Source organism: Saccopteryx leptura, unplaced genomic scaffold (genome assembly GCF_036850995.1).
Source record: "Saccopteryx leptura isolate mSacLep1 unplaced genomic scaffold, mSacLep1_pri_phased_curated manual_scaffold_57, whole genome shotgun sequence".
Lineage (NCBI taxonomy): Eukaryota > Metazoa > Chordata > Mammalia > Chiroptera > Emballonuridae > Saccopteryx > Saccopteryx leptura.
This window is the reverse complement of record NW_027095739.1, coordinates 32,213-56,038: the sequence shown is the minus strand read 5'-3', so window position 1 is coordinate 56,038 and position 23,826 is coordinate 32,213. Positions and strand designations below refer to the sequence as shown.

At 43.5% G+C, this 23,826-nt stretch overlaps 1 long non-coding RNA gene across 1 annotated transcript in view; it reads left to right on the top strand.

Moving 5' to 3' along the window:
* Positions 1-23,219, top strand: part of LOC136387063 (uncharacterized) — a 165,840-nt gene extending 142,621 nt beyond the window's left edge. The window contains exon 3 of the long non-coding RNA XR_010748068.1: positions 23,208-23,219. This is a non-coding gene — a long non-coding RNA (uncharacterized lncRNA). The remainder of the gene's footprint in view (positions 1-23,207) is intronic.
* The last annotated feature ends 607 nt before the right edge of the window (positions 23,220-23,826 follow it).

The following is a 23,826-nucleotide window of genomic DNA, read 5'->3' as shown; positions in this document are numbered from 1 at the left end:
CAATCTGGTTACTTCTCTGCAGACAGACACTTTATCTTGGGGACACAGATTCCCTCCAGGTAATGAATGGAAGAGTTAGTGGGAGGCGGATGCCAATGTCCTTAGCTCAGGGGTTAAGGATCAACCAGAATCAAACCAGAAGGATCTCATGCAATCTAATCTCAGGCCTTTGTCAAGAATCCAAGGATGTGAGTACTTTTCTCCATCTGCACCCAACCCCTCTCTGGTGGCTTCCTTCCTGTCCTCAGGAGGACACAGGAAGTCACCTCCCTGCCTGGTCTCCTGACCCAACCCTCAGCTCTGAGCAGATGTGTTCCCTGTAAGCTCCTGCCCTCAGACACCAGGCTCCTTTGTAAGTACTGGGATTCTCACAGAAGCAGGAAACCAGGGGAGAATGCTCTGAGTCACAGAGGTCATCTCAGCTGGCGGGAAAGTGGGACCCCGATGCCTGAGACCCATGTGCTTAGTCCTGGGTGGGTCCCTCATCTTATGGCCCAGTCAGGGTGTCAGGGCGTGGTTCTGCTCAGAGTGGGAGAAATCCGTGACAGTTTATGAGGCAAAAGGAGCCCACTGTCCTTGTCATTTGAACATGCAAGGCCCCTTCCTTAGGTCCATTAGTACCGTGGAAGATTCTGGAAATGGAAGGTAAAGTCTCCATAGCAGGTGTTGGGAAGGAAACATGAGAATTTTCTGAATATAAAGCTTCACAGTGAACCAAAGAGGGGTTAGTAATAAAGATGAAATGAGTCTATTGTTTCAAAACAGTCATTTTTGGTGATTTTTTAAAATTCCAAATGTTTTAAGTGGAAAAATACACATAACATTTTTAATACTTGCTTAAATGCTACCAATTACATTCAATTACTTCTCCTGGTTTTATAAAAGTAAATATACACATAAAGAAATAAAGAATACTCCTTAATGTCTTATTGACTACATGTTTATTCTAGAGAGGAACATTGTTCTTAAAAATAAAAAACTCCAGCATCGTTACCATTTCATTTGGACCATTCACCCTGGCTGCTGACACAACGACTGTGAAAATGGCAACCAGGGATGGATCAGATCAATAATAGACATTTTAGAAAAGGAAGCTATTTAATGATGTGGAATCAATTTAATTTTTAAGTAATGCAGACTACCACCATGTACATAGGGGACTGGAGAGTGAATTGAAAATTTATTAAAAGGAATAAATAATTCTAGGCTACAATGAATAAAAACATTATATAATTTTTAAATTATTTCATAATATACATTATCTTGACCCAATTATAATTATATATATATATATATATATATATATATATATATATATATATAAACTTTGACCATAGCTGCAGGAAAAATAATTACAAAATTCAATAATGAATAAAAACATTTGAACAAGTGGTGAAGTATTTTTTTATATAACAACACAGTAAAAATGTTAACACTGAAAGTCAGGCTATATAAGCACTTTTATTATTTACATTATTACTCATTTACACATGCTTTCCCTTGAGAAGGTGTGGAGGTGCCTGTAAGGGAAGTCGTTACTACAAGTTCCTCTTTGTTACAGGGATCAGTAAATGGCAAACATCAGTTACTGATATCACACAGGGTTCTTGTGCCTTCTCAGTGCCAGGCTCTCCAGCAGTGATGTGCCATGTGGTCCCTTCCAGGGTCCTGCGCATGATCTGTACTGACTCAGACACCCGCGTTCTGGTTTAATGTCAGCTCCTTTGGCATCAGAAAGAGCAGCAGAGTTGGGCTGACACCAACTGCTCCCACAGGAGTCCCAAACAGTGATGCTGGTGATCCCCAACCCTCAGGATCTCTTATTGGTTTTTTGGCTCCAGTCCTGGTCACTCATTCTCTGTGATGACCCTAGGCTGCTGTCTGAGGATGGAATAGGAAAAAGAAAAAGGTGGATATGGCTAATTAAGATTTGAAGGGATCCCTGTATTAACCCAGGGCTCTAGCCCTGGAAGCAAATGAGATGGAAGCCTTCCATCTGATCCGCAGCCTGGACTTTTGACTCACTCTCACCTCATGTGACCAACACCAGACTTGGAGAAATCTCTACAGTTATTTGTTCCTCAAGAACCAGGGTTCAGAGGCTCTTCCATGGATCTGTGAACCTTCTGTTCATTCCAAACTTTTTTATCTGTGTGATAGAGAGAGAGAGAGAGAGAGAGAGAGAGAGAGAGAGAGAGAGAAACATATAGGGACAAACAGACAATGAGGGAGAGAGAAAGGAAGCATCGGTTCTTTGTTGCAGCATCTTAGTTGTTCATTGATTGTTTTCTCATGTGAATTGATGCGGGGGTGGGGGGCTACAGCAGAGTGAATGACCCCTTGCTCAAGCTAGCAACCTTGGGCTCAAGTCAGAAACTTTTGGCTCAAGCCAGTGACCTTGGGTTCAAGCCAATGAACTCTGGGTTGAAGCCAGTGACCATGAGGTCATGTTTGGGATCCAATGCCCAAGCCAGTGACCCTGTGTTCAAGCTGATGAGCCTGCACTCAAGCCAGTGACCTTGGGGTTTCAAACCTGAGTCCTCTGCATCTGAGTCTGATGTTCTAACCACTGCATCACACTTGGTCAGGCCCATTTTTAAAAATTATTATTATTTAGAAATTTAATGTGGTGACATTGATCAATAAGAGTACATAGGTTTCAGGTAAACATTTACAGAGCATTTAGACTGTTGTGTGTGTGCCCATTACCCAAAGTCAAATCATTTTCTGTCACCATATATTTGTCCCTCCTTACTTGCCTTCCCCCACCCTCCTTCCCTGGTAACCACTTCACTTTTATCTACGTCCATGAATCTCAATATTATTTCCCACCTATGTGTGAAATTATATAATTCTTAGCTTTTTCTGATTTATTTATTTCCCTTAGTATAATGTGCTCAAGGTCCATCCATGTTGTTGTAAATGGCAATATGTCATTATTTCTTATGGCTGAGTAGTATTCCACTGTGTACATAAACCACATCTTCTTTACCCAGTCCTCTATCCAGGGGCACTTCCATTGTTCCCATGTCTTCCATTCCCACTTTCTAGTGAACTCTACTGATAAGATGTCCCAGTCTGGTCTCTGCCACGCAGGCAGCAGGCTCCGGTGGAAAATGCTCAGGGTTCTCCAGATGCCAGATGCACGATCTCATGTGTACGTCTGTCCACAGACTCGGCAGGCTTGAGAGAAAATGCTTGGATTTGGAACAGGGACTAAATCACACTTCCTGGTTCCCCATCACAGAAAGAGCAACCCTGCATGATTCACCCAACTTTCAATCTCTGTCGCATGAGAAATGAGACAGTAAAGCTGCTTTTCTCCATTGTGATTGGTCAGACTGAGGTGCAGGAAGGACAGAGGCCTACAGGGCGCTATGGTCATGAGTAAGTGTCACTGTTACTCACCAAATAGAGTGGTGATTCTGAAACACAGCTTGTCTACTTAGAGCCTGTGAGCATGTCCCCAAGTGGTGATGGATTTTTCTGTAAACGCTTGAGATGTAGTTCAGATACAATGTGAATATGAAATTTGGTAAACTTTACAGACACACAGAACATGGTTTATGAGATTTACCTCATTTAGAGGTTGGCACTGGCAATTTCTTTCTTAGTGGGACATGCATGTAGGCACACTCAGAATCACACACACAGATCACACACAAACACCCCCTTCTACGTGCACAGAAGCCTACACCATCCAGAAGGAACAAAACTGCTGTTGAAACCCAGATGTATTCTTTACGTTGGAAATTAGTTTTTGTAAATTGTCCCCAATAAAGCCAGAAGGGGGGCACCAGATGACACGGGGTGTCTGTGTTTGCATTCGGTGTCACATGAGTCAAACACCCCTATAGAATCTGGGTATTTTGTAGAATCTTACAATTGTGTTATGTGAAGAAAGTTAGACAAACCAACTCATAAGTTAATAGTCACTCTCCTTGTCACATGCACGCAAGGTGTACTCCTTCTGGTGGCCCATCACTGCCCTGTCTCTGACTGTGACCAACACTCAGTCACATTTTGTATTCTGCTGTCACTTGTGTTACAACCCAGGAGGCCTTATGTTCTCACCACTGTCTATCTTTATGGGATCAACCTCATCCCCTTACTGGTTTCCTGAAGCAATCAGAATCCCCATGCACCCAAATTCTAAAAGATCCTCTAGCATTCCTTGGTTGCATGACAATAAAAACAGAAGTCCTCAGTGAGGCTGGTCAGTCAAAGGAGCCTGGCCTGTGTGCGAAGCACTATGCTCACTGTGGGAACTCACAGCTGTGACCTCTCTGACATAGCAGAGTCCGCTGAGCAGGGTCCTTTGTGTTGTTGGAGCAGGTGCTTGCTCCCAGGGCTCTCCCAGGGGGTGAGGTCAACCTCCATCCTCTGCAGTCTGGGGTGTGAGTTGAGCTCTGGGAGGAGCTGGGTGGTCACTGAGGGACACACATTTGCATGGACAGCCCCTCCCCTGGCAGAGGGGGGAGAAGAAAAGGAGGCCTGGGGCAGCCCAGCCCCAATGTGGGCTCAGGGCTGTGAGCACCATGGCCTGGACCCCTCTCCTCCTCGTGCTCCTCTCTCACTGCTCAGGTGAGACAGCACTCGGGGAACAGGCCTCATTTCCCAGCTTCTTTCCCTGTATGCTCAAACGAATGTAAAAATTCACCATGATCTCTGCCTCAGTACTGACGGTGTGTGTGTATTTTCAGGTTCCCTGTCCCAGCCTGTGCTGACTCAGCCACCCTCCCTCTCTGCATCTCCTGGAGCATCAGCCAGACTCACCTGCACCCTGAGCAGTGGCTTCAATGTTGGCGGCTACTACATATACTGGTTCCAGCAGAAGCCAGGGAGCCCTCCTCGGTTTCTCATGTACTACTATACAAGTACAAGTTTGGGATCCAGAGTCCCCAGCTGCTTCTCTGGATCCAAGAACAGCTCAGCCAATGCAGGGCTCCTGCTCATCTCTGGGCTCCAGCCTGAGGACGAGGTGGACTATTACTGTGCTACAGATCATGGCAGTGGGAGCAGCTTCCGTTACTCACAGTGTCTCACATAAGGAGGAAGTAAGACAAAAACCCCTAGGCACATAGGTCTTAGCTCTGAATTAGTTTTAAGAAAATCCTGTAATGACGTCTGTATGGGAGGCTTCTTAATGGTAAGACCTGTTTTTCAGGAGGAAACAATAACATGGAATTCATGGCTGTCACCTGAGCCAGCACAGAGCATCCCAGGATTTTTCTCTCTCTCTCTCTCTCTCTCTAACATATGGGCATGTGCGTGTGCACACACACACTCAAACACACACACACACACACACACACACACACACACACTCATAAGGTAGTAGTTCCAAAGTATACATTCCCCCAGGGTCTGAAGTAAATGAACAAGAAAAATACTGTGTAATAAAAAACAACATAATACTTTATTTTCTCTTCCTGTTATATTTTCTTTACTACTCATTTAAAATATTTAGTTTTGACACTCTAGTTGTCAATGTGCAGGAAGTGTTCTCCACAATAAGAATTTCTGTGATGCACCCTTTGTATGTCCTACGAGTTACCTCCATTCTCACACTATCTGCATGGAGACAGGATCAGACCCACAGTTTTAAGACTCTGTCCCACAAGACTGTCCCCATTTTAGGTGCCAACCACACATAGGAGGTCTCCTACTGCCCACAATTTCTGTTTGAATTTTCTGTATCCAGAGGTTTCTACGATCCTGTCTTTGGGCTTGATGACCACACTAGAGCATCGCATGGAACCCAGGGAAAGACATGCTTGCATTTCTGTGTTATTAGAGGTCGTGGTAAAGGACACAGGCAGACACACAGATGATAGAGGGATAGAGGTTTGGGAAGGTCCTGAGCACAGAACTCCTGTCCCTGTAATGTTGGCACCTGTCACCCTCCTGCTATGGATTGGTTAGTCAACCCAGAAGCTGCATAAACTTTATGATTTAGTGACTTTTATTTTGGGAGTTTCATCACCTTGACAGGATTAATTATCAACTCCACTCTCAGCTCGCCGTTTTTAAGACAATGGGGGACGGGGCTGAACAACCTCAAGCTTCTAATCGTGGTTGGTCCTTCGGCGTCGAGCCCTTCCAGAGTCCTTGCATTGGATGAAAGTCACTCCTGTTGCCCAGGAACTTAGAGTGTTTCAGGATTTCTGTGTCAGGAATCGAGGGCAGACCACACTATATATTTTTATTATCTCACAGTATTTTTCCTGCAACAAAACATGGTGACCACAATGATCGTGTTCCCGCACAGAACTCGTGTCCCAGTGTGAATCTTGTGTTACTAATGACACAGCCTCAGCTGTGAGTCAGAAGTCACACTGATCATAGACACAGTTTCCTCTCTGTCTGGATTATTCTACATATGAGATAGGACCCTGACCTCCTCTGTCACTGCCAGCACCCCTCACTCGTCCCTCCTTGTCCTCCTCTGTGCAGCACCTCTCACCTTCTACATTTCTTCCTCTGGCTCATGAGACCGTAACTCTGTTGCATGTTAAGATTTTAACAAAAAAAACAGAAAAAAGTTTTGCTGTAGTTTGCATTTTCCAGGGATCCAATTCTAGGGAGGAAAATTTACATATTTAAGACTAACATAAAATTTCTTTATAACCGTATTTCTGCTTTCAAATTTGAATTGCTTTCACTCTCCAACACCCTCAATCTCTTTACTATAACAATACAGTTATTGTTTATACCTAAAAATGTTTTCCCCACACTCTGAGTATTTGCAGAATTAAGCTCTCAGTGTGTTTATCATTCCTCCCTCAGCGTTACTGAGGCTCCGCACAAGGTCAGTCTTGATGTCACAGACAAAGGAGGGAGTGGATGCCATATTTCAGCACATGCCAACAGTTTCCTTGTTCCCAAGAGTACTTGTATCTTAAGAACATCAGGATTCACTCAATTGCACACACGTTTGTCTCATACTGATGAAGTCCCATGCATGAGTCTTTTTCTAATATAAAAATTAATATTGCCTGACCAGAAGGTGGTGCAGTGGATAAAGCATTGGATAGGGATGGGGAGGACCCAGGTTCAAGACCCCGAGGTCACCAGATTGAGCGCGAGTTCATTTGATTTGAGCAAGGCTCACCAGCTTGAACTCAAGGTCGCTGTCTAGAGCAAGGGGTTACTAGCCTGCTGTAGCCCCTTGGTCAAGGCACATATAATAAATCAATCAATGAACAACTAAGGAACCGCAACAAAGAATTGATGATTCTCATTTCTCTCCCTTCCTGTCTGTATGTCCCTATCTGTCCCTCTCTCTGACTTTCCCTCTCTATGCCACAAAATAAATAAATAAATAAATAATTTCTTTTTATCAAACCCAGGTGGGCAATGGGGATCACATTGCACTGTGGGGATGCCTGTGGTATGCAGGCAGGAAGAAGGGGCTGTGTGCTCATCCCCGCTCTGTGCTTCTTGAGACCTGAGACCCCACAGCTGAGGGTCCTGGGCTTGTAGGAGGAACATGGACAGATTTCCCTGAACCGCAGAATCTGGACTGCTGATTAAGTGGAAGTGTTGTCAGAGCTAATCGGTACCAAATTCCTCCTCCTTACCTAAATTTCACCCTTGTCCAAGGGAAGTGGCTTTTAACAGATAGGTCTTTTTAACTGCAGCCATCTGGACCTGGAAGGTCTTATAGAGAATGAGCCCCAGGGATGGGTCTGCATGAAGGACCCCTCTCAGGAGACTGAAAGACAATGAGGGACAGGTGTCCGCTTGTCGTCATGTTTGATCTCTGAGGAAATGGCTCCATGAGGAGCATTGGACATACACTCCTGTCTCTCTCTCCCACTCTGGGACACAATTCAGCACTATATCCGTGAAGACAGATCCAGTGTGCAGTCACACACACATACATGTACACACACACGTGCGCACGCATGCACGCACGCACCCTCCTCTCTCTGAGTGCACACCCTCCTGGGCTCTGCAGTTCTCAGGCTCCTGTCCCCCCAGAACTCAGGAATCACTCTGTGCTAACCCAGCATCCTCAGGGTCAGAATCATCAGGAGGCAGACTGTCCCTCAGCAGAAACCCCGGAGACAGGAGTGTAGCTGGGGTCTGGTTATGAGAGCAGCCGGGAAATGCCCTGAGCACCTGCTCTACCGGGATGGGTGTGACACTCAGGTCCCAGAGTGAGTCTCCAGTCCTTGTCGGCAGCTCAGCTAAAATCTCTCCTGTCCCAACCTGGTTCACAGGATTCTTACCTCAGGCAAATAGTCTGCCCCTGTCTCCTCCTTGTGACACATGGATCCTTTGATAAAATATGTTGCGTCTAATTGGCCATTGGTAATTCAAATAGATTCCTCTACTTATTGAGTCTTTGAATGAACAAGGTCTCTGTCCTGAAATGCTGGACACAAGGGGCAGATCTGTGGGGACGCCCACCCCTGACCCCACGTCTCTCTGTCCTGGGAGCTCTAACTCCGTGTGCTACAGCCGTCACCGAAGTGGACTGAGGTTCATAGGACGGGACACTCTGGGGTTTCACTGAGCACCCGGTCTGCTTTCCTACCTACAGACTCATTCCACAATGCAAATCTCATAATAAATAAAATAGTAAGTAAATAGACAAATAAAAAATAAATGCAATAATAAAATAATATGACCCTGTTAAGGCAAGAATAAAGGGCATTATATTTCCATTTTTGTTTCTTTTTGTTTGGAAACAGAATTTATATTAATATTCACCATCATTGTTTTAAAATCAATCTTATGAAAGTTTCTTTTATACAACACAGCATGTATCTCTTTTAAGTGCACCGATGGGAAAGTGATGAAAACATATAAACTCTTTAATCAGCCCTATCAGGGCAATTTGGACGTTTACCTCATTGTATTCTATAAGTAACTGGCTTTTTGCCTTCTTTGACCTTATGGAAAAGTGATAAACAAGGTCATTGTGCGAGGCTCCTGCAGACTGATGACTCTGATCTGAGAAGGAACTCCTCACAGTGAGTTCCACTAGGAGTACCTGGCAAATGTGTTTCACGAGGAAAGAGTGACAGACAATAACAATTAACACAGCATCACGCACTGGGAATTCTCTCAGGGGCTTCCTTTTACCCCCCCCCCCGTCTCAATCCCCAGAGAGAAGAGCCCCACCTCCTCACGGCTGTGGGATCCACAGGGATCAGAGCCTGACCACAGGGAGAAATGATGTAGAGCAGAGAATCCGTGTTGCACAGAAGGGGACCTATCCTTATGGGGTAGGTCACTGCTCCGGACTTGATCCTGATCTAAGAGGAGTGTGTATGAGACACACTGCTACTTTCCTGACCACTGAGCAGCCAAGGACAACTGGACAGACCCCCTGAAGTGTCTGTGTAAAGCACAGAGTCTGCTCTGAAGCAAAGAGAGAGCTAACTGAGGGCACCAGCCTGGCTGTAAGGCAGGGGAGCAGGGCGGGGGCAGAGCAGTGGGGAGGCAGGAGCTGTCTCTGCTGGCTCTGGTCACCATGTCACACAATGCTGTGTCTCTGCTGAAACACCAGGGGGCACACAGGGCCTGTTCCTGAGATATCTGTGGGTAATGAGAGCTGGGACCAGCCACCTGGCACTGCCTGTGCCCCTTGTCAGGACTCACAGCTGTGAGCTCCCCATCCTTTGAGCCCCAGGCCACCCTAACCTTGTCCCCAACCCATGACAATCTCAGACAGAAAGACATGACCCAGAGACCAGTGAGAATCAGAAAACTGAGGAGTCTCATTTGCATGAGTGGCCCCTCCCCCTTGCAGAGCATGAAGAGGGGCAGGGAGAGATGTGGGGGAAGCTCTGCTTCAGCTGTGGGGCCACAGAGACAGGACTCAGGGATGATCCCCACCATGGCCTGGTCCCTTCCCCTGATCATTCTCATTGCTCACTTCACAGGTGACTGGATAAAAGAAAAACAGAAGGGACCTTGGGAAGACACATGGGGTCTGCTTCCTCCTCTTGCCTCCCGACCCAGAATCACCATCTCTGTGTTTCTCCCTCTTCCAGGATCCTGGGCCCAGGCTGTGCAACTCAGCCACCCTCAGTGTCTGGAGCCCCGGGACAGAGGGTCACCATCTCCCGCACTGGGAGCAGCTCCAACATCGGGAGTAATAGTGTGCAGTGGTTCCAACAGCTCCCAGGAACGGTCCCCAAACGTCTCATCTGGGGTAATAGCAATCATGAACCGGGGGTCCCTGACCGATTCTCTGGCTCCAAGTCTGGCAGCTCAGCTATACTGACCATCACTGGGCTCCAGGCTGAGGACGAGGCTGATTATTACTGCTCAGCATGGGACAGTGGTCTCAGTGGTCTCACAGTGCTGCAGGCCTGTGGGGAAGTGAGATAAAAACCAATTGTCCCTCTTGAAGTGGGGTTCCCTACTCTTCTAACAGCAGCTGCTTCCTGGGTTTGTGTGGCCAAGTACTGGGGCCTGAGACCCACTTCATTCAGCTCGTCTAGACAGTCTGTCCACGTCCTTTACATTCTGCCCCTGCACCTGTCCTTGGAAACCCATTGTGTGATTTCCTCAAACTGAGCAGAAATTCCTGGAACATGGGGCAAAGTGCTCTGAGGACAGAGCCCATAATGGGTCAGGGCAGAACCAGGGACATGGAGTCCAGCTGTGTCTGAGTCAGGACACATCAATAGCATCAATAGTATCCAGAATGTGTGTCCTGGTACCACAGTTCCCAGGAAGAACCCAAAGCCCTCGGCTATTATATAGACTAGACCCGCAGGGTCTCTATTGATTCTCTGGCTCAAATCTGGCAAGTGGGAGGCCTTGTCCATCGCTGGGGTGACCTAAGTATGAGACTGGTTCTCAGTGTGTCTGTTCTGACTGCAGGTGACCTCAGTGTGTCCACAAAGCTGCTGGCCTGTGGCAACTGCCACCAGTGACCCTTGATCACCTACTGGGAGGAGGAACAACCCAGCAACCTCTGGCTCAGGCTCAGCTGGTGACTTTTGTTGCCTCTGTTGCTGTCACCGTGGGCCAGCTCCATCCAGGGGCAGCACCTGGGAGTGAAGGCTCCTCATCTCCCTCTGTCCTCAGATCACTCACAACAGCCTATTCCTAGACAATAGTACTCAAAGGAAACAGAAGGCCCATCTCCCTGTCACCTGTGGACACAGACTCTATGCATGAAAGCTCAGGGCCTGAAAGAGATTCCAGCTGTGGTCATCTTGACCTGGACTATGAAGAGGAATCCAGCGTCCCCGTCATTGGCCATTTACCTAGTTCCAGATGTTCCAGAGCTCTGTCATCCTCTCATTAGTCTTCATCATGAAGGCCTGTCCTTCTCGCTCACAAGAGGTTTCTGCTGTCACTGCTATGGGGGCACCAGGCACCTCGAGCTGTGTCACACATGTGGGGCTTGGAATGACTCCCTGTCTATTCCCATTAGTGTTAAGGACTAACCATGAATTTCTCCTTTTTTAATTGCATTGTCTAAACTTAAAGAATTGTGTTAAATAATAATGGAGTTAAAGTCACACTGGTCTGCTCCTGATTTTTTTTATGTGTGTGACAGAAACAGAGAGAAACAGATAGAGGGAAAGACAGGGACAAATAGACTGGAAGGGAGAGAGATGAGAAGGATCAATTTTTCATAGTGACACCTTAGTTGTTCATTGATTGTTTCCTCATATCTGCCTTGACCGGGGGACTACAGCAGACCAAGTGACCCCTTGCTCAAGCCAGCGACCTTGGGCTCTGGCGGGTGAGACTTGCTCAAACCAAATTAACCTGTGCTTTATCTGGTGACTTCGGGGATTCGAACCTGAATTCTCCACATCCCAATCCAGTTCTATCCACTGCGCCACCACCTGGTCTGGTCTGCTCCTGAGCTCTGTGGGAATGTTCTCTACCCAAGCCCGTTAGCTAAGACACTGGCTGTAGGATTAAGTCCTGTGTGTGTGGACAGAGTGTAAATTACAATATTAAAAACGCATCTGTCTGTTTCTATCTGTATGTGTTTTTATTAGAAAAATCTTTTACCATTTGATCAAAATCTTTTTTAGAATCAACTGAGATTATATGAGTTTATCTGGTGATCCATTAATATAATCTATAATATTAAAGGGTGATCAGTATGAAGCCCAGAATGAAAGACTATAATAAATAATTTAGGGTACTGGAGTATCAATTTATTAATCTCAGAATAGGATCTCTGTTGATATTTTTTTAGAACTGTAGCATCAATAGTTCATGTTAATGGTCTATTATTTTCATTTTTCTTTGCAGCAGGGTCCAGGGGTCAACATACGATGTTTCGTGTTTACGTTCACGCCCGTAAAAACTTAAAAAATTAAGACTGTAATGTTTCAGCTTATGCTGTTAGCGTCATACTTATGAACTTCACGTCATTTTTTCTGTTACTACAGTACAGTGCACTGTACAGTATATATATATATATATATATGTCTTTTTCCCTTCTTTTGTGGATTAGTTGTGCTTTTATTTCTAGATTATGATTGTACAACTGTGTTAGGATAGGTAGGTGACTTAGGCTAGGGTATGTTTCAACTTACACCAAAATTTGGGTTACGTCACTGTTGTAGGAACAGAACTATGTGGTTATCTGAGGACTCCTTTAGTTTATTTTTCATGTGAATATATTTCTATCGCACCTCCATTCTAAAAATTGGAAATTTTTTTATATTTTTAATATTTTGAAATAAAAAAAATGTATATGAATCAAACGAACTATCTGACCTGTGAAGTTTTCTTAGTGTTTTCTGTGAAGCTAGCTGTATTCTATTCTTTTGTGAAATCATCTATAATAATATTCTTATTTTATCTTAAAATATGATTCTTTACCCATTTTTTGTAACAGAGGTAATTATTTTAAGTTATGAGGAAAATATACTATTGTTTAGTTTAATGAAGTTTAACACACATTTAAAAAAATATTGCTTCCACATGTTACTTCTTATTTTGTATATTTGTGCATTATCCATTTTCATTCAAAATTCAGTGAGTGGTTGTTCTATTCTGTCATTTGAAAATTAGGTTTGATGTGTCAGTCAGATCTACTGTTTTTCTAATGTCTCCCTCATTTATTGTTACATTATTATAATGAGAGGATGTTGTTTTGTTAATGATGTTGTTTTCTTAATGTTTTTCTTTTTCTTTTCTTGTACCTGGCAGAACTCTCAATGATCCCTCTTGACTACTTTTCTCTTTACAATATGGTTTCTAAAGAGTTCTCATTCTTTATTTTTTCTTTAATTAGACTTGACTTGTTATAGAAGTATTTTGTTTGCAGCAGGTTTGAGCAGAAGGTGCAGAGATTCCCTGGTGCAGGTGAAACTAGTATCACTGGCAGCACCAGAGGCCAGGACCCCTCGCAAGTACCGTCTCAGATGCTTCTCAGTCTCAGTGGGAGCCAGGGCGCTGCTGCCCCAGCTGCTTCTCAGGGTCCAGAGGTGCCTCAGTAAACTCAGGCTGTTTGCTAACCTTGAACTACTCACTAAAAATAGAAGAATAAAAAGTCAGAGAAAGACAAGTTTCATATGATTTCACTTACATGTGAAATCTAATGAACAACAAAAAACAAATTAACAAAGAAAACAGAAACAAGACTCATGAATTTTTCATTTTGTCTGGTCTGTGGTGGCGCAGTGGACCTGGATACTGAGGTCTCTGCTTTGAAATCCGGCCTTGTCTGGTCAAGGCACATATGGGAGCTGATGCTTCCTACTTCTCCCCCTTTCTCTCCCTCTCTCTCTCTCTCTCTCTCTCTCTCTCTCTCTCTAAAAAATAAGTAAGATAACAAAGATTATTTCATTTTTACATGATTCTCCAGAAAGAGGCATTGTTGGGTGGCCCCATGAACCTCACACAACTGCTCAGTGAGGACCATTACTAAAAGAAAAAGAAAAAGAAAAAAAAAAACTGGGCTTGACAGCTGGGCCCTGTGCTCCCTGATGGAGACACAGCAGCTCTGACCCCTGTGTCCTGGCAGAGTCCCGTGAGCAGGGACCTATGTGTGGTCTCAGCAGGTGCTTCCTCCCAGGGCTCTCCCAAGAGGTGAGGACAATCAGTTTTATCAGTGTGGGGTGTGAGCTGAGCTCAGCACCAGGGCTCAGGGAGGGGCTGGCGGTCACTGAAGGACACACATTTGCATGGACAGCTCCTCCTCTGGCAGAGGGGGGAGAAGAAAAGGAGGCTTGGGGCAGCCCAGCCCCACTGTGGGCTCAGGGCTGTGAGCACCATGGCCTGGACCCCTCTCCTCCCCGATATCAATTCCAAGCTTTGCCAAGCCTTTTAGGTCAGACCTGAAGAATTTTATCCAGTTCCCAGCCCCATGACCCATGAGCCTCTGTGTTCACAGGTTCCCTGTGCTGACTCAGCTGCCCTCCCTCTCTGCATCTCCTGGAGCATCAGCCAGACTCACCTGCACCCTGAGCAGCGACATTAGTGTTGGCAGCTATGGTATAAATTGGTTCTAGCAAATTCCAGGCAGCCCTCCTCGGTATCTCCTGAGGTTTTACTCAGACTCAGACAAGCACCAGGGTTCCAGGGTCCCCAGCTGCTTCTCTGAATCCACAGACGCCTTGGCTAATGTGGGCCTTCTGCTCATCTCTGGGCTGCAGCCTGAGGATGAGGCAGACTATTACTGTATGATTGTCCATGATAATGCTTTGCACAGTGACAGAAAAGATGAGGAAGTGGGGCAAAAACCCCAACATACTGGTCCTGGTTCATGACAAATGCACATTTTAAATCACTTGTATGTACTGGTATACAGATGATACCTGCAAGAACCATCTGACTCATAGTGGGTCTACCTTCCATTGTCTAGTCTATGTCTCTGAAGTCTCAGGAAAAGAGTATAAATCCAAAAGAAGTTATGACAGAAATCTTGCCTGTTTTCCATGTGTAAGAAACCCCATAGCCTGTGGAACAGCTCTTTTGAATTAATGAGAGACATTCGAGCTTTTCTCCTGGTCAAGCCCTGGACCTTCCCACAGGAGGACAATTTTTTACAGTGTGGACTCTGCTCTTCCAGGGGTCCGAGCGGTAGCTGTCCCACACTCACCAGCCTCCAGAGCTCAGGACTGGCTGTGGGGCAGTGTCCCTGGGCCAAGGCACAAAACGTAAGATGCAGGTGAAGACTCAGGCCCACGAGGAACCCCAGGAGCAGAGCTGGCCTGTCAACCTTGCTCAGTCCCTGCATCTTCAGTTGTGAAGTCGGGGAGAGGGGGAACCAAAAGGCAAAATGTTGGATCTGAGGCCAAGAAACCCCATTTATGGTCACAAGGGGCGGGTGATGCTCCACTGTTGCTGGGGAAATGTAGAGCCTGCTCCAGGGAAAGGGGTGATGTGGGTCCGGAGTCAAAGCACTCTTATAGCCGACAGCACCCAGGGCCGTGGGGACTCCCGAGAGGGGCTCAGGCACTGACTGTGTCCTCTCCTCTCGCAGCTCACTGGAGCTTTTCAGCACTCAGTGTGGGCTGGGCTATGGGACATCAGGAGCAGGAACTCTTCAGAGTGTGCCTCTGTTGCTCCCACTGTGAAGGTCTCGATGAGCCCAGATCGAAGGCCATTTTCTCTTGCACAGGGAGGAGCACACCTGACCTTGTCTAGGGCTCCCAGACAGATCTCTTACCTTGTGAGCTAGGGTAGAGGTGACTGAGTCCCAGAGTTCAACCTCTTCTCTGGCTTTTGTGTCACTCCCCCTGTGAAGGTCTTGATGAGCCCAGACCTAAGTAGCTTTCTTCAGCACTAGGCATGGCACATACATGGAGGGTTACCATGGCAATGGTTCCAAGGGCTCCTGGGCAGATCTCTTGCCCTCTGACATAAGACAATAGTGACTGACCCTCTTTCCTGGATCCTGTGTGTGCACACCGCCTCCTATACCCCCTTTGGGCTCCAAGCTGACTAGGAGGATGACCATCACGGTCACATGAGTCAATACAACTCAATGCCACAGAGAACTGTCACTGCATCTGAAGTGAGGTAAACATCTGCCCAGCTCTCCCCGGTGACCCATCCTGGTCCTGTCCCATGACTGTGAACAATGCCAGCTTAGGTTTTGACTTTTTTGTCACTTGTGCTACAAACCATGAGGGTTTCTGTTCTCATTGTGACCTATCTTTATGAGGACCATAAAAATATCTTTGCTTGCTGGTCTAATAGAGCCTTATGGACATCTGACCAGTTTTTAATATGTTCCTGCATGTTGCTGGGCTCTGTGAGAAGGAAAGAAGCAGTTCCACATCTGGGACCTGGTTCCCCAGGGCCGGCTACTCTCAGGTGAGACCACGAGGCTCTGGGGAATGACCTGCTGGTGCCGCACTGGAGATAGGATGTGCACAGTACTTGAGGTTGAATTTAAAGAGCTTTTATTATTTTTATTTCAAAATATATTTCCTTTCTTAAAAATTATTTTTTCACGAGGTAACAAGCTTAGCTAATAGAACAGTCCATATAGAAGGTAGGGTTAGTGAAATAGAAGACAAGCAACTTGAGGCAAAACAGAGAGAAAAGAAAGAAACTCAAAAATTAAAAAAAGATGAGATAGCCCTACAGGAATTATCTGACTCCATCAAAAAGAATAACAAGAATAATAGGTATATCAGAGGGAGAAGAGAGAGAAAATGGAATGGAGAACATACTCAAACAAATAATAGATGAGAACTTCCCAAGCCTGTGGAAAGAGCTAAAGCCTCAAATTCAAGAAGCAAACAGAACTCCGAGTTTTCTTAACCCCAACAAACCTACTCCAAGGCACATCATAATGAAATTGGCACAAACCAACTGCAAAGAAAAAATTCTCAAGGCAGCCAGGGAAAAGAAGAATACAACATATAAAGGAAGGCCCATTATATTTTCATCCGATTTCTCAACAGAAACTTTACAAGCTAAAAGAGAGTGGACCCCAATATTTAAAGTCCTGAAAGAGAGGAACTTTCAGCCACAAATACTATATCCATCAAAGCTATCCTTCAAATATGAAGGAGAAATAAAAACATTCACAGATACAGAAAAGATCAGGGAATTTATCATCAGAAAACCCCCACTCCAGGAATTACTAAAGGGGGTTCTGCAATCAGATACAAAGAACAAAAAAAAAAAAAACAAAGCCACAAGTAAAAGCTCCAAGAAGAACACAATAAAACCAAATTTAAACTGTGACAACAACAAAAAGAAAGGAGGGGGGAGGATGGAGATTAACAGTAGCAAAGGACAATGGAGTGCAAAAGTACTCACAAAATAGTGCACTACAATGAACATGGTAGGAACCCTATTCATTACTTAAAAGTAACCACCATTGAAAAAACCACCACAGAAGCACATGAGATAAAAAAGATAGCAACAGAGGAAAGATGTATGGAATACAACCAAATAAAAACAAAAGGTAGAAAAACGAAAGAGAAGGATCAAACAAGACACAAAACTAACAGAAAGCAATCTATAAAATAGCAATAGGGAACTCACAAGTGTCAATAATTACACTAAATGTAAACGGATTAAACTCACCAATAAAAAGACACAGAGTAGCAGAATGGATTAAAAAAGAAAATCCAACTGTATGCTGCCTACAAGAAACTCATCTAAGTAACAAGGATAAAAACAAATTCAAAGTGAAAGGCTTGAAAACAATACTCCAAGAAAATAACATCCAAAAAAAAGCAGGCGTAGCAATACTCATATCTGATAATGCTGACTACAAGACAGCAAAAGTACTGAGACAAAAATGGCCATTTCATAATGGCTAAGGGGACACTAAATCAAGAAGACATAACAATTCTTAATATATATGCACGAAACCAAGGAGCACCAAAATATATAAGACAGCTACTTATTGACCTTAAAACAAAAACTGACAAAAATACAATCATACTTGGAGACCTCAATACACAGCTGACGGCTCTAGATCGGTCATCCAAACAGACAATCAACAAAGATATAGTGGCCTTAAACAAAACACTAGAGCACCTGGATATGATAGACATCTACAGGACATTTCATCCCAAAGTGACTGAGTATACATTTTTCTCCAGTGTACATGGATCATTCTCAAGAATTGACCATATGTTGGGCCACAAAAACAACATCAGCAAATTCAGAAAAATCGAAGCTGTACCAAGCATATTTTCTGGCCATAAAGCCTTGAAACTAGAATTCAACTGCAAAAACAGGAAAAAAATCCCACAAAAATGTGGAATCTAAACAACATACTTTTAAAAAATGAATGGGTCAAAGAAGAAATAACTGCAGAGATCAAAAGATATGTACAGACAAATGAAAATGACAATATGACATATCAGAATCTATGGGATGCAGCAAAAGCAGTGATAAGAGGGAGGTTCATATCACTTCAGGCATATATGAACAAACAAGAGAATGCCCAAGTGAACCACTTAACTTCCCACCTTAAGGAACTAGAAAAAGAAGAACAAAGACAACCCAAAACCAGCCGAAGAAAGGAGATAATAAAAATCAGAGCAGAACCTGACCTGTGGTGGCACAGTGGATAAAGTGTCAACCTGGAAACGCTGAGGTTGCCAGTTCAAAACCCTGGGCTTGCCTGGTCAAGGCACATATGGGAGTTGATGCTTTCTGCTCCTCCCCCCTTCTCTCTTTCTCTCTCTCTCCCCTCTCTATAATGAATAAATAAAATCTTTATAAAAAATTAAAAAAAAAATCAGAGCAGAAATAAATGAAATAGAGAACAGAAAAACTATAGAAAAAATTAATAGAAGAAGGAGCTGGTTCTTTGAAAAGATCAACAAAATTGACAGACGACTGGCAAGACTTACCAAGGAAAAAAGAGAAAGAACTCATATAAACAAAATCCAAAATGAAAGAGGAGAAATTACCATGGACACCATAGATATACAAAGAATTATTGTAGAATACTATGAAAAACTTTATGCCACTAAATTCAACAACCTAGAAGAAATGGATAAATTCCTAGAACAATACAACCTTCCTAGACTGAGTCAAGAAGAAGCAGAAATCCTAAACAGACCTATTAGTAGAAAAGAAATAAAAATAAAAAAAAACATTAAAAACCTCCCCAAAAATGAAAGTCCAGGTCCAGATGGCTATACCAGCGAATTTTATCAAACATTCAAAGAAGACTTGGTTCCTATTCTACTGAAAGTCTTCCAAAAAATTGAAGAAGCAATACTTCCAAACACATTTTATGAAGCCAACATAACCCTCATACCAAAACCAGGCAAGGATGGCATAAAAAAAGAAAACTACAGACCAATATCTCTAATGAATACAGATGCTAAAATACTAGCAAATCGAATACAACAACATATTAAAAAAATAATACATCATGATCAAGTGGGATTCATCCCAGAATCTCAAGGATGGTTCAACATACATAATACGGTTAACATAATACACCATATCAGCAAAACAAAGAAGAAAAACCACATGATCTTATCAATAGACGCAGAAAAGGCTTTTGATAAAATACAACACAATTTTATGTTTAAGACTCTCAAGAAAATGGGTATAGAAGGAAAATATCTCAACATGATAAAGGCCATATATGATAAACCATCAGCTAACATCATATTAAATGGCTCAAAACTGAAGGCTTTCCCCCTTAAATCAGGAACAAGACAGGGTTGTCCACTCTCTCCACTCTTATTTAATGTGGTACTAGAGGTTCTAGCCAGAGCAATCAGACAAGACAAAGAAATAAAAGGCATCCATATCAGAAAAGAAGAAGTAAAAGTATTATCACTTTTTGCAGATGATATGATCCTATACATCAAAAACCCCAAAGAATCCACAAAAAGACTACTAGAAACAATAAGCCAATACAGTAAGGTCGCAAGATACAAAATTAACATACAGAAGTCAATAGCCTTTCTATATGCCAACAATGAAACATTTGAGAACAAACTCAAAAGAATAATCCCCTTCATGATTGCAACAACAAAAAATAAAATACTTAGAAATAAACATAACAAAGAATGTAAAGAGTTATATAATGAAAACTATAAACCAGGGGTCCCCAAACTATGGCTCGCAGGCCGCATGCGGCCCCCTGAGGCCATTTATCTGGCCCCCGCCGCACTTCTGGAAGGGGCACCTCTTTCATTGGTGGTCAGTGAGAGGAGCATAGTTCCCATTAAAATACTGGTCAGTTTGTTGATTTAAATTTACTTGTTCTTTATTTTAAATATTGTATTTGTTCCTGTTTTGTTTTTTTACTTTAAAATAAGATATGTGCAGTGTTCATAGGGATTTGGTCATAGTTTTTTTTTTATAGTCCGGCCCTTCAACAGTCTGAGGGACAGTGAACTGGCCCCCTGTGTAAAAAGTTTGGGGACCCTTGCTATAAATCATTGTTAAGGGAAATCGAAAAAGATATAATGAGATGGAAGAATATTCCTTGTTTTTGGTTAGGAAGAATAAATATAATCAAGATGGCCATATTACCCAAAGCAATATACAAATTTAATGCAATTCCCATCAAAATTCCAATGACTTTTTTTAAAGAAATGGAGCAAAAAATCATCAGATTTATATGGAACTATAAAAAACCCCGAATAGCCAAAGCAATCCTAAAGAAAAAGAATGAAGCTGGGGGCATTACAATACCTGACTTCAAACTATATTATAGGGCCACGACAATCAAAACAGCATGGTATTGGCAGAAAAGTAGACACTCAGACCAATGGAACAGAATAGAAAGTCCAGAAATAAAACCACATATATATAGTCAAATAATTTTTGATAAATGGGCCAAGAACACACAATGGATAAAAGAAAGCGTCCTCAATAAATGGTGCTGGGAAAACTGGAAAGCTACATTCAAAAGAATGAAACTGGATTACAGTTTGTCCCCCTGTACTAAAATTAACTCAAAATGGATCAAATATCTAAACATAAGACCTGAAACAATAAAGTACATAGAGGAAGACATAGGTACTAAACTCATGGACCTGGGTTTTAAAGAGCATTTTATGAATTTGACTCCAAAGGCAAGAGAAGTGAAGGCAAAAATTAATGAATGGGACTACATCAGACTAGAAGTTTTTGTTCAGCAAGAGAAACTGATAACAAAATAAACAGACAGCCAACTAAATGGGAAATGATATTTTCAAACAACAGCTCAGATAAGGGCCTAATATCCAAAATATACAAAGAACTCATAAAACTCAACAACAAACAAACAAACAATCCAATAAAAAAATGGGAAGAGGACATGAACAGACACTTCTCCCAGGAATAAATACAAATGGCCAACAGATATATGAAAAGATGCTCATCTTCTTTAGTTATTAGAGAAGTGCAAATCAAAACTGCAATGAGATACCACCTCACACCTGTTAGATTAGCTATCATTAACAAGACAGGTAATAGCAAATGTTGGAAAGGCTGTGGAGAAAAAGGAACCCTCATTCATTGTTGATGGGAATGTAAAGTAGTACAACCATTATGGAAGAAAGTATGGTGGCTCCTGAAAAAACTGAAAATAGAACTACCTTATGACCTAGCAATCCCTCTACTAGGTATATACCCCCAAAACTCAGAAACATTGATACGTAAAGACACATGCAGCCCCATGTTTATCACAGCATTGTTCACAGTGGCCAGGACATGAAAACAACCAAAAAGCCCATCAATAGATGACTGGATAAAGAAGATGTGGCACATATACACTATGGAATACTACTCAGCCATAAGAAATGATGACATCGGATCATTTACAGCAAAATGGTGGGATCTTGGTAACATGATACGAAGTGAAATGGGTAAATCAGAAAAAACAGGAACTGCATTATTCCATACGTAGGTGGGACATAAAAGTGAGTCTAAGAGACATTGATAAGAGTGTGGTGGTTACGGGGGGGGGGGGGGCGGGGAGAGGGAAAGGGGGAGGGGGAGGGGCACAAAGAAAACTAGACAGAAGGTGACAGAGGACAATCTGACTTTGGGTGATGGGTATGCAACATAATTGAATGACAAGATAACCTGGACATGTTATCTTTGAATATATTTATCCTGATTTATTGATGTCGCCCCATTAAAAAAATAAAATTATTTAAAAAAAAATAAAAATAAAAATAAAATAAAATACAAAAAATTATTTTTTCAAGCATAAAAATGCATTTTATTTTAAACCCACAGTGGCATTAATATTGAATGTAAATTACAACCTATTGAAAAAGCAGCGCTCTTCTACACTGTGAATATTATCTCATGACATGTGAGGTCGGTTCTGTTTAATTTTGTGTTTGTCAGTACAGTACAGTGTATTTTCTGACCTCCTCCAAACACAAATTACTTTGTGTCTTAATTTTATCAGTCATTGAAGTAGCTTAATATAAATATTCTACACAAATATTTTGACTAAGATAAAGAAAGAACGGTTTTCAACATATTTCTGGAAGCCAAATCGTCTCTGTTTCTATAACCAGATAAGAACAGTTAGACTGCAGACCCATGGTCCCATCCGTGATTCAGGCCGCCCATCCCCACTGAGCCCTGGTCCTCCACGGAGCCCTGTGCTTCCCTCCCTCAGTCAGCACTGCCAAACAAGGGACTTGTCTCACACCCCACTTGATGGGAACCAGCTGGTTACGAACCCCGCCTTATTGTCCCAAGGAAGATGCCTGGGTCATTGTTTCACATTTGCTGAGACACTCAGTGTCCAGAGGGAACTGAACGCCCCCGCCCTGACCTTCTGCTATGGCTCAGCTGCTGGGGGCCTGACTAAAGGGAGAGTAAATGGTAACCGGGGGAGAGTGATGCATCCGGAAATGTCCAGGGTCCAGTAAAAATGCCACTTGTCACCCCAAGGACCAGAAAAGTCAAAACTTGAATGAGAAAGAAGTCTTCTGACATTAACAAAGAGGTAACATAGATGATGTAATTATATGAATACATTTATAGGCACAAATGATAACAGCCTCTTGATGCGAAACAAGCATTTTTGGTACACTTGGGAAATGAGAAAAAAATCAGAATTAAAGTAGAAGTCATGAAAACAAAAGAAATAAAAATAATAGAACTGAGAATGCAATGGTTGAAATTAAAGAAGAAAATTCCCTGCAAGAACTCAAAAATAGGGGTTGGAGCAGGGAACTTCCCCTTCCTGTCCCTCCCAGGCTCCTGTGCGCAGGGCTGGTCGAGGAGCGCTGTGTCCTGAGCACGAGGCACCATGACGTGAGGTGCTGTGTGAGGACACGGGGTGAGGAAGAATTCCAGGCACAAAGGTGACCTGGCACTGTCATAGTACCTGTCCCTTCAGGAGTGGTGTCCAGTAGATGGTAGTTAGTCAGATTTGATCTGTGGACTGAGTGCAGCACATGTCTTTATGGAAGCTGAGGGGGTGGGGGACGCTCCACTGTTCCTCAGACAAAGCGGAGCCTGATCCATGGAAAAGGGTGAAGTGGGTCCATGGATAAGATGACCTCACTCAGGGTTGTGGGAACTCCCATGAGTGAGTTTCCTGAGTCCACAGGCCCTGACTATGTCCTGTCCTCTCATCCCAGTTAGCTTTCCATTACTCCAGTGTTGGCTGGGCCATGGGGCATCAGGAGCAGAAACTCCCCAGTGTGTGCCTGTGTCACTCCCCCTGTGAAGCTCTGATGAGCCCAGACCTGAGACAACCATCTCCTGCTCTGGGTGTGGTCATACATGGAGGGTTCCCATGGCAATGGTTCCCAGGGCTCCGGGGCAGGTCTCTTACTTTTTGACATAGACAGGGGTGACTGACCCTCAGGGGTTCCTCCTCTTCCCTGGCTCCTGTGTGTGCACACAGCCTCCATGACCCCCAGGCTCCAGCTGATGAGGAGGCTGACCATCACTGCCAGCAACCCAGCACAACCCAAT